Below are 15,764 nucleotides of genomic sequence, written 5' to 3'. Positions count from 1 at the left end.
AATGTAGGAGTCCCTTGTTGACACTGTTGCGCTCAAACCCCCAACGTGACCTTCATTAGACTAAGTCAATGGGACAAAACATGAGCTGAGTTTGGAAACTCCCGAGGAGACAAGAAGAATCCATGCCATTCAGCTGCCAGGTCATTTGCTTCTGAACTGAGCACACACATAGGAGCATGGCAGAGACATGGCTCATTGCTCTAACACCCGTCCCTCCACAATTGTTCAGACATTTGTGCTTCAGCACAAACTAAAGTTCTTCTCCCTCCCCTCCTCAATGCCCAGAGGGACAAGAGCCCCGGTGACTGATTTCTGAACAAGATGGGGATCTTTATTGCAGAGAAACCAAAGAGCCCCTCTCCCTTCCCACCCCCACAACGCCCAGTGCTCAAAGAGCTGAAGGCCACCGCTTGGGCACCTTCTGGCTATGCTGCCAAAGACACTGTGATAAGGACAGGCTCCTTCGCGCACAGCTGCGACAGAAGGGAACAAAAAAGCCTTTCGGACACTGCAGCAACAGGAGACACTGCCCCTGCTTCCCCCAGCTCTGATTGGGGAGCCCCATGGCTCGGCAGGGGAAGTTGGGTAGGCAGAGCTATCCCTGGACGCGTCACTGAGAACGCTCGGCAGGGGGCAGAGCACGGTCAGGGAAGACATGCAGTAATAGTTTCCTTGCTATTCTAGCGTCTTGGGACGCCAAACCCCACAGGGATTGGGGGGGGGGGTAGGGGGTAATTAACTTGGAGTAACAGGATAACACTGAACAAAGGGAAACTTCAGATAATGCTCACTCTAGCCCACAAAGCCTCCCTAGATTCTAGCAACGGAAGAGACTCATCAGGGCATCCTCCTACAGCTAGGCTGAACCGGCAGTACAGGCTCTTGTCTGGTTTTAAATGTGACCAGCAGTAGAGCTTCTCCTGGAAGATTATTTCAGAAACAAACAGATTTCAGTGTTAGGATGTATTCAAAGAGGAAATTCATACATTGGCTGCAGCTATTTGAAGATTTGTGGCCATAGCAACATTACTCTAATCTACACTGCATGAAACAAAAGCTACTCTCATCATGTTGCTCCCCACCCCCTCCGCTTCGCCAGCAATGCCAGCCCCAAATGCCCATTTGCCCACTTCCTTCCCCAGATTCCTCTGTGCTTTCTTCCACAACAAACCCCTTGTGTGTGGAATGCGCTCCTTGAATGCTTTGGCCTCATTCAGTTCCCCCATCCAGACCCACCTCAGCTGCAATGTCCCCAGGAAGTCAGCCACATGACAACGGTGAGGTTGAGGGGCACTCTTGGAAAGCTAATTATCTTGATAACTAATAATAAAGGAGTAACACTTTTCATGGTCTGGGCCTATCACACTATGCACCTACCTGGACTGTGCTTTTCTTCCTCCTCCCTCCAACGGTTTGTTACACTCACTTGCTCTGTCTTATCTTAAATTTGATTGTAAGCTCTTTGGGCAGGGGCTGTCTCTTATTGTATGTCTTTTCAGTGCCTAACATAATGGGGCCCTGATCTCCGCTGGAACCTTCAGGCGCTACCGTAATAAAAACAAAATCAATTAAAATACTGAGGGATCAAGCTAACGAGCTGTTTGCCTGCCCCCTGTTCCATCTGCCTCCAACCACCAAGGCGCATCTGGTGAGAGGAGCTGCACACTGAACTGAGGAAGATGCTGGTGGTAACGCTGTCACTATATTTAGCTTCACAGGTCAGCAGTAGCATTTGGGCTTCCTGCTTCCAGACAGAACATCTGGATTCTATAAAGTCATGCGAGCGTTTTCCCACAACTCAGATTTTAATAAGGGCAATGGGAAGGGGGGGAGGCTAGGGAAAACGGTTTCCTTTCCAAATTAGTAACAAGGGGCACAGGGCTGCAGTAATTCTGCATCTAGGATGGCCCAGCAGAGGTGATTATGTTCTGCCCACTTGTTCCTGCGGTTACATTTGGATACACTATAGGAGGAAATCTCACACAGTGGTTTAAGCAAGGGACTGGGAGTTAGATGATCTGAGTTCTAGTCTAAGCTCTGCCACAGACTTGCCCTTTAGCCACCCAGCTTTCTCTGGGACATACTAGGAACAGTTCCTGAGACAGAGGAAGAGGAAACATTTTTTCCCCGCCCCCAACAGGACTGGGAAAGCTGGAGCTCATCTCTCTTCACCCACAAGCAGGGAAACTCTATAAGCTTGTCCTGAAATCCCCAGTCACTAATCTCCCCACTGAATGCGTCCGATGAAGTGAGCTGTAGCTCACGAAAGCTTATGCTCAAATAAATTTGTTAGTCTCTAAGGTGCCACAAGTCCTCCTTTTCTTTTTACTTTCCAATAGACACCCAAGTGCCGCAATACCTCTCCCTCACCAAACCACAACACAACTAGAATAGGGGAAAAGGCTGAGTGTTTTATAGCAGGCAGAAGACTGTAAATATGGGAACTAACCACATCTGGAGCCGAAGTGGCTGTAAGAAATAGGCATGTTTTGGGGACGGGCATAACTGGAGCCATTAGACTTTCAGTCATCTGCTAGAACTCTCAATCAGGGTCTCAAACCATGCCTCCCTGGGCAGCTGGTCTGATCTGTTCCAGGGGAGACACCAATTCTGGAATCGCACGAGCTCAACACCTGCCTACCCGAATAAAGATCTTTCAGAGGAAGAGAGGACACTTCTGTAGTTCAGACCCAGTGGAAGCAAGCTCAGCAAGACAGAAGAGTTGTCAGGGCTCCCTGGACACATGTAACCCCTTTGAAGTTTTAGGCCCTTTTCATATGTTCAGCACCCAGGTATTTCAGTGCCTGGCACTCTAAAAATACCTTACCAGCAGACAACTGCATTCCACAGGAGTAGTATGCAGCAGCCATCTGCTAAGTGCCAGTGTTCCAACAGAACAGGAGTTCTTTAGCACATATGCAAAGAAGCAATGGAGGTGTATGTTGCCCCAAATATGTTGGAAAACACCAAAAGGACTGAAGGTAAAAAAATCCATTACAATCAACATACCACACTGACTATGGTGAGAGATTGTGCCACACACTCTCAAAGAAACTGCGGAACCACCTGATCAACATCCTATACAGCAAACAGGAGAAGATCAAGAATGAGCTCTCAAAACTGGAGACTCTCATAAAAAAACAACCTTCCACACGAACTTCCTCATGGCTGGACTTTACAAAAACTAGACAAGCCATTTACACCACGCACTTTGCTTCTCTACAGAGGAAAAAAAAGACACTAAACTATCTAAACTCCTACATGCCACAAGGGGCCACAACAGTATTGTTAATCTATCCAGCTATACTCTTAGGCCAGCAGAAGAGTCTGTCCTATCTCGGGGTCTCTCCTTTTGCCCCACCACCCACACGAACATGATATAGTTCTGCAGTAACCCAGAATCCTACTTTCGCTGTCTCCTACTCAAGGAATATTTCCAGCTCACCACCGAACAGCACACTAACCCACAGAAACCTTCCTACAACGCTACAAAAAGAAGGATTCTGCATGGACTCCTCCTGAAGGTTGAAACTACAGACTGGACTTCTATATAGAGTGCTTCCGCCGACGTGCATGGGCTGAAATTGTGGAAAAGCAGCATCACTTGCCCCATAATCTCAGCCGTGCAGAACACAATGCCATCCACAGCCTCAGAAACAACTCTGACATCATAATCAAAAAGGCTGACAAAGGAGGTGCTGTAGTCAACATGAATAGGTTGGAATATGAACAAGAGGCTGTTAGGCAGCTCTCTGACACCACATTCTACAGGCCATTACCCTCTGATCCCACTGAGGGTTACCAAAAGAAACTGCACCATCTGTTCATGAAACTCCCTGAAGAAGCACAGGAACAAATCTACTCAGACACACACCCCTAGAGCCCCGACCAGGGGTATTCTACCTGCTAACCCAAGATCCATAAACCTGGAAATCCTGGACACCCCATCATCTCAGGCACTGGCATCCTGACAGCAGGATTGTCTGGCTATGTAGACTCTCTCCTCAGGCCCTACGCTACCAGCGCTCCCAGCTATCTTTGAGACACCACTGACGTCCTGAGGAAACTACAACCCATTGGTGATCTTCCAGAAAACACCATCCCAGCCACTATGGATGTAGAAGCCCTCTACACCAACATTCCACACAAAGATGGACTACAAGCCGTCAGGAACTGTATCCCCGATAATGTCACGGCAAATCTGGTGGCTGAACTTTGTCCTCACCCACAACTATTTCAGATTTGAGGACAATTTATACCTTCAAGTCACCGGCACTGCTATGGGAACCCACATGGCCCCACATTATGCCAACATTTTTATGGCTGGTGTCTATAAAAATGGTGCTATAATATATATACTGCTTACTGTATTTTTCACTCCATGCATCTGATTAAGTGGATTTTAGCCACGAAAGCTTATGCCCAAATAAATTTGTTCGTCTTTAAGATGCCACAAGGACTTCTTGCTGTTTTTACTGTAATTTAAGAAGACTTGGTGTAGTTTCTCCTGGACCACATTTCAGCATGAAGACATACGGCAGTCACATCCAAGGAGCAATGCATGCTTGAACCCACAGTAAATACCTTACCTGAAAATCAGGTTTCTGCAACCTGAATCCAGCTTCCAACCAGTCAGATAGCTGTGATCACCAATGAGAAAGTTTTATCTGGGCACTTTCAGACTCCTTCGCAACCACCTTCTTGCTCAGATCTCACAGTGTTCCCATGGACAAACAACAGGGTCAACTAAACACAAAAACAAACAAAGACTTCTTTAACTGTGGTGTATTATTGTAGTTGATGAACTTGGAACCAAAGCATTTCAAATCAAGCAACTCCAGTGGAGGGAGGGATAGCTCAGTGGTTTGAGCATTGGCCTGCTAAACCCAGGGTTGTGAGTTCAATCCTTGAGGGGGCCATTTGGGATCTGGGGCAAAAATTGGGGATTAGTCCTGCTTTTGAGCAGGGGGTTGGACTAGATGACCTCCTGAGGTCCCTTCCAACCCTGATATTCTATGATTCTATGCAATATCTGTGAGCTCCAAAGTCTACTGGTGAACAAGAGCCACTGTCTGTGTACTCAATTACTGTAGGACAGCTTACTCCTTTTCCTTTATTTTCTGGAGCATAAATGCAACAAGATAAAAGTGTGCAACAAATGCAGTCAACACAAAGACCTTCGACTCACAAGCACTTCTGCTTCTTCTATGTTTCAAATAAAGTTTGGAGACCCTGCACTCCCCAATCAACCAACACATCAACCACAGAGATGAAAGTCATTTACTTTAACAGCTATTATTTGAATTATCTCCTCCACTATGCTCAATTGTGATACGTAACCACCCGCTGCACACAGGAACCACACCAAGCTTGTAAGATTTCAAATCTACTTTCTGATTTTATTCAGCTGAAACTCAGAGTGGTTCAAGAAAGAGCTCTTGAAAAGACAAAAACGGATGTGGCACTAATCAAGAGGAGGAAGCCAAAAACATTGACTTGTTTTTTGTTAGTATCAGTTTGCAAAAATCCCATGATTCTTTAAAAGAAGGGTTCTGTGAACCCTCTCCCACTTCTCCCTTGACCATCTGCCTTCCATGAGCAAACATCTCACCACCAAGAGGACCACCCAGCTGATATCAAGAGTCCCAGATCCTGTGAGCAATTCCAGTGTCTTAAGCAAGCAAGCAAGTTCTCTCAGTTAAGAAAGTAATCATTTCAAACTTTCAATGGAATTATAATCAAAGTAAAGAGGAGATTATCTTGGACAGTGGTCTTTAAAAATTAAAAGAGTAACCTGTGTTAAAGAGCCTTTGTTTTAATATTCTGCTTTCCATGTGGATTTGGCTTAGCCACGGGGTTGAATTTTGCTTAAAGACTGTAATCGTTTATACAGCTGTTTAAGCCATGATTAAATTTAATTGGTGTGCACCAGGGAGAAAGTATTGTTCCCTCCAACCACTAGAGAACACATTTGTATCTGAGCTCCGTGCTAGGTGCATCCAGCTCTGTAAAAACACTGTACCATAATCAACCACAGTATAGCCCTTAACAGGGACCTCAAAACAAATTCCAATGCCAGTTTTGGAACTCTCTTAGGAGGGATCCCTTTTTTAAGAGGTTGCAGGTTCGAGACATTGGAGGTTAAAAACCAATTACAAACAAGTTAAAATGGACAAAGTACTTTAAAAAATCCTCATTTGTTCACAGAAACAGAACAGCCCAATTTTCTCCTCTCTGAAATCCTCTTGTGGTCTTAACATTTATTTTTAAAAATAAAACAGTCCTTTGATTTCAAAAATGCAGTCTAGAAATGGAGACATAAGATACTTTTTGATCTGATTTCAACATTATTCTGATAATTGCACCAAAGTAAGCCCATTTCCTTTGATACTACAAACTTTGATGCTGAAGACTATTAATTTAGTCTGGACCGGTCCTCCAGACCTTCTGCACGGCAGACCATTTCTAGTCACTAGTCTCAGCTTACTACAGTGAAACCTAAACTCTTTAAACCCTTTTGAACAAACCATTATTTTTTTTAAAAAAGCACATTAACCAATGACTAAGGCCAAAAGGGAGGAGATGTGATAAGAGGATATAAATATTTGAAGGGCAAACAGCGAGCAGACAAAGGAATGTGGGGAATGACAGAAATAGTTACATGAAATTTGGAAAGGGAACACTTAAGTCTGATTTTATTAGGAAGCGTGTCCAAAAAGTTAGAGCCATAGACTGCAGTAGAGTCTTCCAAAGGAAGAAGATGAAGCCATGTATTTTTAGTGGTGGCCAAAACAATAGTAAATGTAACAGAACAATCCAACTGAGATTGGGGTTCCCTCATGCTAGGAGCTGTACAAATACATAGTAAGAGATAGTCCTGGCCCATAATAGCTTAGAACCTAAACAAACAAGTAGAAAGGTGAGAAAGTAAATAGAGGCACAGAGATGTACATGCCCTAGGTCTCCTGGGTCCCAGTCCAGTAGACTGCTCACAGAAACACAGTACCTCAATGGGCCGTAGGTGTACAAGATGCTCTCTGTTCGGAAGAATCTACAATCTAGGTTAGATACAACATGAAATGAGACAGCTTACAGCAATCAAGGGGAGGGAGAGCTATACAAGGTAAGGTGAGAAAGCGCATTCTTTTCAGGGGGTGCACAGTATGTTATTGCCACTTTTTAAATTTTTCCTTATTTCAGAATTGCGAGGAGTCACAGGGAGAGAATGGGTCACCTTTTCCATAGCTAGTTCTATAGGTATGTCTACACTGTAATCAAAAGAGCACAATACCACATGCAGACAGGAACATGCTTGTACCGTTCAATCTTTAAAAAAGGGCATAAGCCTTTCAGGAATTTGCACACCAAATATTAAACAAAACCTTTGCACACTGGAAGTTAAACAGAACCCTTGAACTCCCTGGACTGCTGCCTAGAACCAGCACTGCATTCTCCATTACATGCAGCAACTTATTTCTAAGAGATCAGACAGGAGCAATACCGCTCAGCTTTTGTAGCATAACTTGCACCTTCTGTGTGAACACATCATTTGCTTGTCCGAGACGGCACAGAAATCTAGTGATCCTCGCACCTCCCCATGAAGGTCCCTGCAAAGAGGCCACCATCCATACTAACTAGAAAATATCTCATGTTTTGAGGGAAATCTCAACTGCCTCTTAATGTTGCAGCAGATCAAGACTCTACAACGCAATGTATTGTAGGAAACAGTCTTGAGAAGCAGCATGGTCCAGTGGACCAAGAATGATGCTGTGAGCCTTGGGGTACTGAATTCTTATCCCGCTTCTGTCGCTTTGAAAAGTCACAACCTGCATGACTTAGTTTCCATACCTTAAAAAATGGAGCCCATTCTTCCCTACTCCACAGGATTGCTGCAAGGATTAGCATGCAAAGCACTCTGAAGATGCTGAGCATTACACAGGTGCTACATATCCAAAGACCTTCATTTTTAGTTTTTATTTTGTTTAAAATTTCCTGGTGTTTATTCCAAAAATTAAACAACAGGTGAAAATCAGTGCAAAATGTAATAGTCTTCTGGGTAAATAGCAGCATTAAATTTGGGGAGCGGGAAGACAGGGGAAAAAAGCAACAAATAGAGAAAAGTAACAAGTATCAAATGGAAAAGCAGTTTAACGCTGTAGCTTGTTTTATGAACTGTACATTAAGAGTATGTACATGTATGCACAAGCATGCTTCTGTATGCATCTTCCAAGACATTGCCTTATCCTAACAGATGGCCTCACATTTACACTTCAACTAATTTATTCTTCACATAAACATAGCTACCTGACGTACTGTATTGGATTAACACATTCAGTATTTTCATGTAGACTCACAGACTAATGGCAGAAGCAGGTTTCTCCCCTGCCCCCCAAGCCTGCTCCTGTCCCCCACAGATCTTGGGTGCAGCCCCCCACCCCTGCGGAGGCCAGCCTCCCCCCTCGTGGGGGGGGGGGACGACTGCGCAGTGCACCACAATGTCTTGGGACGGCCCTGGCCAGAAGGGACCACCATGATCATCTAATCTGACCTCCTGCACATTGTAGGCCATAGAACTTCGCTCACCTACTCCTGTAACAGACCCCTAACCTGTGGCTGAGTCACCGAAGTCCTTAAATCATGAGAATTCACCACTTGCAAGTGTAAACTAGTGTAAGTGACCCATGCCCCACACTACAGAGTGAGGCAAAACACACCCTGGGTCTCTGCCAATCTGACCCTGGGAAAATTCCTTCCTAACCCCAAATATCACAGTCAGTTGGACCCTGAGCAATTTGGCCTGGCCAGAATGCTCTGTAGTAACTCAGATCCCTCCCCATTTAGTGTCCCATCACCAGCCACTGGAGATATTTCCTTCTAGCAGTCACAGATTGGCTATATAGGCAGTCTCATCATACTACCCCGTCCATAAACTTATCAAGCTCAGTCTTGAAGCCAGTTAGGGTTTTTGCCCCCATGGCTCCCCTTGGAAGGCTGTTAGAGAACTTCCTTTCTCTGATGTTTAGAAACCTTCATCTAGTTTCAAGCCCCTAAAAAAAACAAACAGCTGTTTTTGTAAAACTTGGGAATTTTACAGAAAAAAAAAAGTAGTTAAACTGAAGACAAAGGGACTTGTGCACATCATAACACATGCCCTCTTTTGCCTTGGATCCAACCATTCCCATCCCCTTTTCCCCTCTGTAACTTTCCCCTCTGTTTTCTTTTCCCATCATCTCTGACAGCTGGACTACTGCACAGGGGATTCAGCCCACACCCTCCTCATTAGAGCATAGACTGCCTTTCAAGAAGCTCTGGAAATGTCCTTTCCAGGATATTTCATAAGCATTGAAAAACAACTGCAATGCAGGTGAATAAAGTTATCACCGAGGAAAAGAAAAGACACAAAACTCCATGTGTTAACAGTGCCTGTGAGCTGTGACTGTGTCATTGCCCTGCTCATGGGCGGCGAGTTCTATGGGCCCGTGGTGCCCGGGCACCAGGAATATTCCTGTCCCAGGGGCCCAGCTCCAGCAAAGTTTCCCATCTCCCCACACACACACACACCTCTTCCCCCCCCCCCCCCCCCGCGCTTCCCCCAGCCCCACCTGCTGCCCCCAGGTGATTTAAAACAGCCCGGGGGCTCCCGCCACCACCCAGCAGTGCAGCGGCGCTGAGTGGCTTCCTGCGCGCTCGTTCCATGTGGCTGCCGGCAGGTCCTTGCAGCCCACGTGAGGGGGTTGTGCCGCTGCGCACTGCCCCCACCCCAACGCCCCTGCGGCCAATGGGAAGCTGCAGGGGCAGTGCCCGAAGACAGCAACTTGAGGAGACACCTCCTGGCCTGCCCCACCTAGGAGCCGCTGCCGGAGGGGATACCCCAGATAAGCATCGAACCCCCCATCCACTTCCAGAGCCTGCACCCACACCCCCTCCGCAAACGCACCCTTCAGCCCCCAAATTTCCTCCTGCACCCCCACCCCCTTGCCCCCAAACTCCCTCCCAGAGCCTGCACCCCTCACCCCCTCCCGCACCCCACACCCCCTCCCCCCTAACTCCCTCTTGCACTCCCACCTCTCCCCTGCACCTACTTTTGTCCCCAAACTCCCTCCCAGAGCCTGCACACCCACCCCCTCCTGCACCCCTGCCCCCTTCCCAGAGCCTGCACCCAGGACCCAAACTCATTCCCAGAGCCTGCACTCCAGACCCCATCCCCTACCCAAACTCCCTCCCAGAGCCCAACCTCTCACCCCTTCTGCACCCAAATTCCCTTCCAGAGCCTGCACCCTGCACCCCAATCCCCTGCCCCAGCCCAGGGCCTGCACCCAAACTCCATCCAGAGCCTGCACTCCAGACCCCATCCCCCACCAAACTCCCCCCCAGAGCCTTAGGCAGGTGTGTGTGGGGAGTTTGCGGGGTGTGGGGGAGGGGTTCTGGGTGTTCTGGGCACCACCAAAATTTCTACAAACCTACCGCCTCTGGCCCTGGTCCACAAATCGTTTAACATTAGCACCTACAAAAAACACTGAAGATTATGGTTCACTTTTATGGACCACCACTAGGTGGGGCACAGAGTTGTCTTTTATGTAACCAGGGACTTCCTCATGTCCTGAACTCATGGGAACAGGATGGGGAAATCAACACAAGATTCCAACTGTATTAACTAAATAACTAATCAAAAGTATAAAATAAAATTCATATATAAAATCAAAATCAATCAGATCAAATTAATCTAATCATCAGGTTGACTGAACCACATAAAATAAACCAAAAATTCTTTGTAAGATTTTTCTAATAATTTGAGATAGGAGCAGTTTATCCATCCGCCCCAAAATAACAGGGCACAATCAAATCACAACGCTTGCTGATATATTTACATTCCAGCTTAATGCCTGATACAGGGAGCATCAAATCACTCCCACGTTGAAGATGATGTTGGGCCAACTCTAAGGCCAAACAAGGCTGCCTGTCCAAAGTACAACTTTATAACACATAGGCAACAATCTCTTCTCCCCACCCCACCATAGGGTTACATGAAATATTCCAATTCAATTCAAATGATACAGCTTATTACATTCAAAATTCAAATACAAATTGTAGGTGAAAAGACCATGATTTCCCAGGGAAAACATACAACTCCTAACCATAAAATATACGCTTGTGTGATATTTTTAGACAGCGTGGCTATTTAACCTATGGCTGTTTCAAGTGTTTGAGAGATTATTTGACAGGTGTCATTCTCAGATAAACTCTGAGTTTTATACACACATGTGCTCACTACCAGGAATCTGCTGGAGTTAAAATAAATGTGTGCTAGACTGGTAAGGTAAAAATATGTCCTTCTGCTAGTAGAAACTGGAAAAACAAACCCAAAAGATCAATGCTTATGTAAGATGGTTGTCACGACTCTTGCAGTTTCATGAAGCTGTTTAACGGGGTGGCATGCACCTCTCACAAGCACCGCCTGGCTGGGTGTGTGTCTGCACCTCTCAGCTTGCAGTGACTTCTGTGAGCAGTTTCTCAGGTGGGTTTTAGTGACTCAGCCCTCAGACCGAATCACACACAGTTCATGTGAATCACGAACAAAGCAGACCCCTCCTGGGGTATCAGTCCAACAAGGCCCTTCTAGTGCCCTCAACAGTCCTGCTAGGGTCTGTGCCCCCAGGGCTCCCTCCTTGAAGACAATGTCTTTGCCCTCTCTGGGCCTTTTACTGACCCAAGCCCTCCAGCTGAGTCACTAACCGTTCAAGTCCCCTTCTGAGGGTGTATCAAGATCCAATAAAGTCCAGTATGACTGACCCTTTTCAGGGTCATCAATCCCCTCTGAGTGGAATAGTAGCCACATACTGCTGCATCCCCTTTAACTCTTTACTATGCTGCTACAGTTCCCTGAGCCACTTCCATGTAGCCCCAGCACCTTCACCAACCAATCATCTTACCTCAGGACATACAGCAAGTCCCAGCCAGGGGCTCCCTCTTGTTCCCCTAGTCCCTGCCAGCAACTGCTCTGTCCGCACTCCTGTAGCTCCCTCAGCAAGCCAGGAACACCATTCTCACTCCTCCAGCTCCAGGGAGCAACTCCCTGACTCTGGCTCTGCAGTTCCTTTTATATGGCTGCTTCCCCTGCTGCTACTCTAGGCAGCCTGGAGGACTGCTCTACTGCTCCTTTCTGGGACAGGGTGTGGTAGGACCCTGATGCCTGCAGCAGGGGACCTCTGCACTTGGTACACTCTGTCACACGCTGGTACATGATCAAAATGATTAGACAGTTTCTGCAGCACAACTATTTTAGTGCTGACAGACTTCCTGGCTAGCTACGGGTCAACTTCCTTGTGGCTATAGAAACTTAAATGTGTGTTGCTGGACTCCTACTTGTCAGTGGCCAGTCAGGAAGGTAGAGGCAGCGCAGGCCTCTCTGTCAGACATGGTGGCATTGCACGACCAAAGGCCAGCAACCAGAAGCAAGCCATGGCTTCTTTTTTTTTTTTCCTTCAAATTTTGAAGATGGCAGCCTTGCTGTTTCTTCTTTCCTCAGGAGTCCCTTGGCAAATCAGAATGAGATATTCCCCTTCTGCAGTCATTGGCATCTCTGGAGTCTGATTACTCTCACTCCAACTTTATGCAAATGAAGAACTTCCCCCTTCCAATAATTTCTTGCTCAGAAAGTCCACAATTCAAAAGCAAATATGTACTCAACAGTCAGTCAGCAAGTCCATAGTTATTTTGAGAACTCTGTGGTCATGGCTGAGAGAATGTCTGGACTGACCCTTCTCCAAAAGTACTAAAAAATAATTTTAAAAAATCCTATAAAACTTGAAAAAGATTACAACATTCATCACCACCGATCACACATGCAGTCACCAACAGAGGAGCAGTTCCTTATTCTACAGACAGATGCTTAGAACCTCCCCCTTCGCATCTGGTACTCAGCAGCTCAACTCTGCATAGCATTTTTGACACACAAAATGTGGGTGCAAACATAGACTAACTATGTCAGAGCAAAAGTTCTTGTCCTCCTAGAATCACAATTTTGGGGTCCAATTTTTAATATCTGGGTCTCTCACTACTTCACAGCATACTCCTCTGACACTATCCCCACCAGCTCACCACCCACACTGCAAATCAGAAAAAACACAAGGATGGCTTGAGAAAAGGAAAATAATTTACAGCCTATTGGAAGAAACAAGAGCAAAAGCACACACACTCTTCATCACAAAGAAAGATCTGAACTGTTGTTCCCCTTCCCTACTCCCATTTTCTGTTTCACAGGGAGACTCAAACAGAAATATTGCCAAAAAGGATTGTTTAGATGTCTACGCTTCAATTGTTTCAGAGCTGGATTTGTGCGGAACCCCATCCTAGCAGGGTAGATGTGGTTCTTCATGCTTCCATGAGAGAGAAAACAGTTTCACAAAAAATGTTGATGTTCTTATTTCCAAGTTCTCTATTTTTCTCTCCCTCTCTTTTTTTTTTTAATTTTGCACAATAGTTTTTTGTTTCATTTCTCAGAAACAGTTATTGAAATTTTTCATTTGGGTTTTTGATAAATGAAAACTTTCAACGTTTATTATGAAGTTTCATTAAAGGCAAGAATGAACAATTTTTTGTGGAAAAAATATTTTTTCTAAAAAAACCCCAACTCTGCTGAAAACCACGCAGTTTCCTCTGTGTGCAGGGAGGGAAGGCAAGTGGGATTTCAGGTGATGATATCTTCTTATCCACGTAAAGCAAACAGGGTATAGGAATACAAGAATACGCAATATTTCCCCTCTCCTCACTGTGGAGCATGGCTACCGTTTCAGCTGACAACCACCCTGCCACCAGACAGGCGACCAACCGTATTTCCATGGTACTGTGTCTATGCAACCCATGTGCCTATTAGGGAGATACCTCTAAGAGCTCTAAGGGGTGGGGAGGAGGGGGGAAGGGAGGGAAGAATAGGAACGAGTGGTGTCTGAGTCATTGTTGCCTGGCAAATGCACAATTAGCACTCCACATCCACAAGTTTCTGGATGTTGGGTGTGGTAGTTTTGGGTATGGACAATAGATTCCCTTTAGCTAGACTCAGACTCCGTGAGGGCAAGTAGTCAGGGCAACTGCTTTAGAAAAGGCCATGTGCCCTGTGTGGGTTGGGGGAAGCTAAGCCACAGGGAAGAAAGTAGGCTGGTTTCCCCCTGACTCTGAAGCATTTTGCATCGTTAATCCTCCAACAGTGTTAATTACAGAAAGGGAAAACTAATTTTTTATTTTAATTGTATACTTGGAATGTGGTTTGATTTTAGCCCAACCGTTTTAGTTAAATTGTCTCAACTAGAACGATTCACCAACTTCTCTCTTATTTAAAGGCACTAATAGGGAAAGAATGAGTTGTATTTTGCTATTCTCAGTTTGTATTTTTCTTGTCACAGGGGTTTTTTTTTTTTTTTAATCTATACACTTAAACGGAGTGGATGGTTAACTGGGGAGCTGACTAGCTAACTGAGTGATTTCAGCAGAGGAGGAGGAAAAGTCTGCATGGATTCCAACTGAAGAGTACTACAAGCAAGTGGAGGGAAGATGATGGTGCAGTCCTTTTGACTCAGCAGACAATAGATTTTGGTGATCAAATACTGTACCTGATGGCATGGCTACACTGGAAACTTCAAAGTGCTGTCGCGGAAGCGCTCCCGCAGCAGCGCTTTGAAGTGTGAGTGTGGTCACGTGCAAGCACCAGGAGACAGCTCTCCCAGCGCTCCTGGTAATCCACCTCCACAAGGGGATTAGCTCTCAGCGCTCGGCGCCTGTTTACACTAGCTTAAAGCGCTCTGACTTGCTGCACTCTGGGGGGTGATTTTTCACACCCCTGAGCCAGCAAGTTAGAGCGCTATAAAATATAAGTGTAGCCAAGCCCTGAGACCTAAGCTTTGGGAACTCTGAGTTTCTTCTCAGTGTATTTCTGTGAGAATTGACCTGCTTCGATTTAATCTGTTTTCTTTATTTATGTTTATGTAGAACTGTGAAGATAATATGTGGATTATAAAGTAGCCATGTCATGCTGTAGAAATTAAGTTATTATTATGTTGCTTTATCATTATAAGATTTTACAAAGTTGGTACTTAAGAATTAAGTAAATTTCTTTTGTTCTTTTTTGGACTTGATTGTGGAGAGGTTGATCCTGCACAATCATTGCTGAAAATCCTTAGTGACTGAATTCAGGGTCTCCAGGTACTTTTCTATGGAGTTGGGGTTTTTAGGCACTGGAAAAGGGCAGTGAAGTAAAATCTAGCCCACCCAAAGATTACACATGTACAGTTGTAAAGGATTCAGGGATCCTTTGGATAAAAAGCATTTTATGAAGCAGCATAAGTTAATTCCACTTGCATGTCAAGTGGCTGAACTCAGAAGCCAGCCAGATAGAAAAGAAAGTCCAGTTACAAAGAGTTGGAGCTCAATGGGTTTCTTTCCCCCATTTAAAAAAATTTGAAACTAAGGAAACTTTGGAAAAGAAACTGAGAGAACATTGAGGATTAACTGTTCTCTTTCCAAGTTTGCTGGAGTGCATCAATTCCGTTAAGCTGCAGAGACCACTTAAAGGGTGTGAACTGAATAAATCGTACTGGAACGGAGAGAACTGAGCACAGCAGTGAAGAGAAGGACTGATTTGTCCAGATTTTTTTTTAAAAGTGACAAGTAGTAAAAGGTCTTCTGAGGGGAAAGCTGGCCAGTGAGAGAGGCCAAACAGAAATTGGAGTTAGGTGTGACAGAGATCAGCAAAGGCAGGAGTAAATAAGCAT

At 45.4% G+C, this 15,764-nt stretch overlaps 1 protein-coding gene across 5 annotated transcripts in view; it reads right to left on the bottom strand.

Annotated features, from left to right (window-relative positions):
- The window catches only part of EXTL3 (exostosin like glycosyltransferase 3), a 224,682-nt gene that overhangs the window by 121,266 nt on the left and 87,652 nt on the right, over window positions 1-15,764 (bottom strand). For 2 of the 5 annotated variants that reach the window (XM_073335627.2, XM_073335628.2), the window contains exon 2: window positions 4,590-4,746. The exons of 2 other annotated variants lie outside the window; for them this stretch is intronic. The gene's annotated coding sequence lies outside the window, so the exon portion shown is untranslated. Of the gene's footprint in view, window positions 1-4,589; window positions 4,747-11,930; window positions 12,132-15,764 lie in introns of those variants that run through there. One more of the 5 variants, XM_073335632.2, reaches the window with a different exon arrangement.

The sequence above is a fragment of the Lepidochelys kempii genome, chromosome 3 (genome assembly GCF_965140285.1).
Source record: "Lepidochelys kempii isolate rLepKem1 chromosome 3, rLepKem1.hap1, whole genome shotgun sequence".
Classification (NCBI taxonomy): Eukaryota; Metazoa; Chordata; order Testudines; family Cheloniidae; genus Lepidochelys; species Lepidochelys kempii.
The sequence above is the reverse complement of the archived record's forward strand: the minus strand, read 5'-3'. Positions and strand labels throughout refer to the sequence as shown.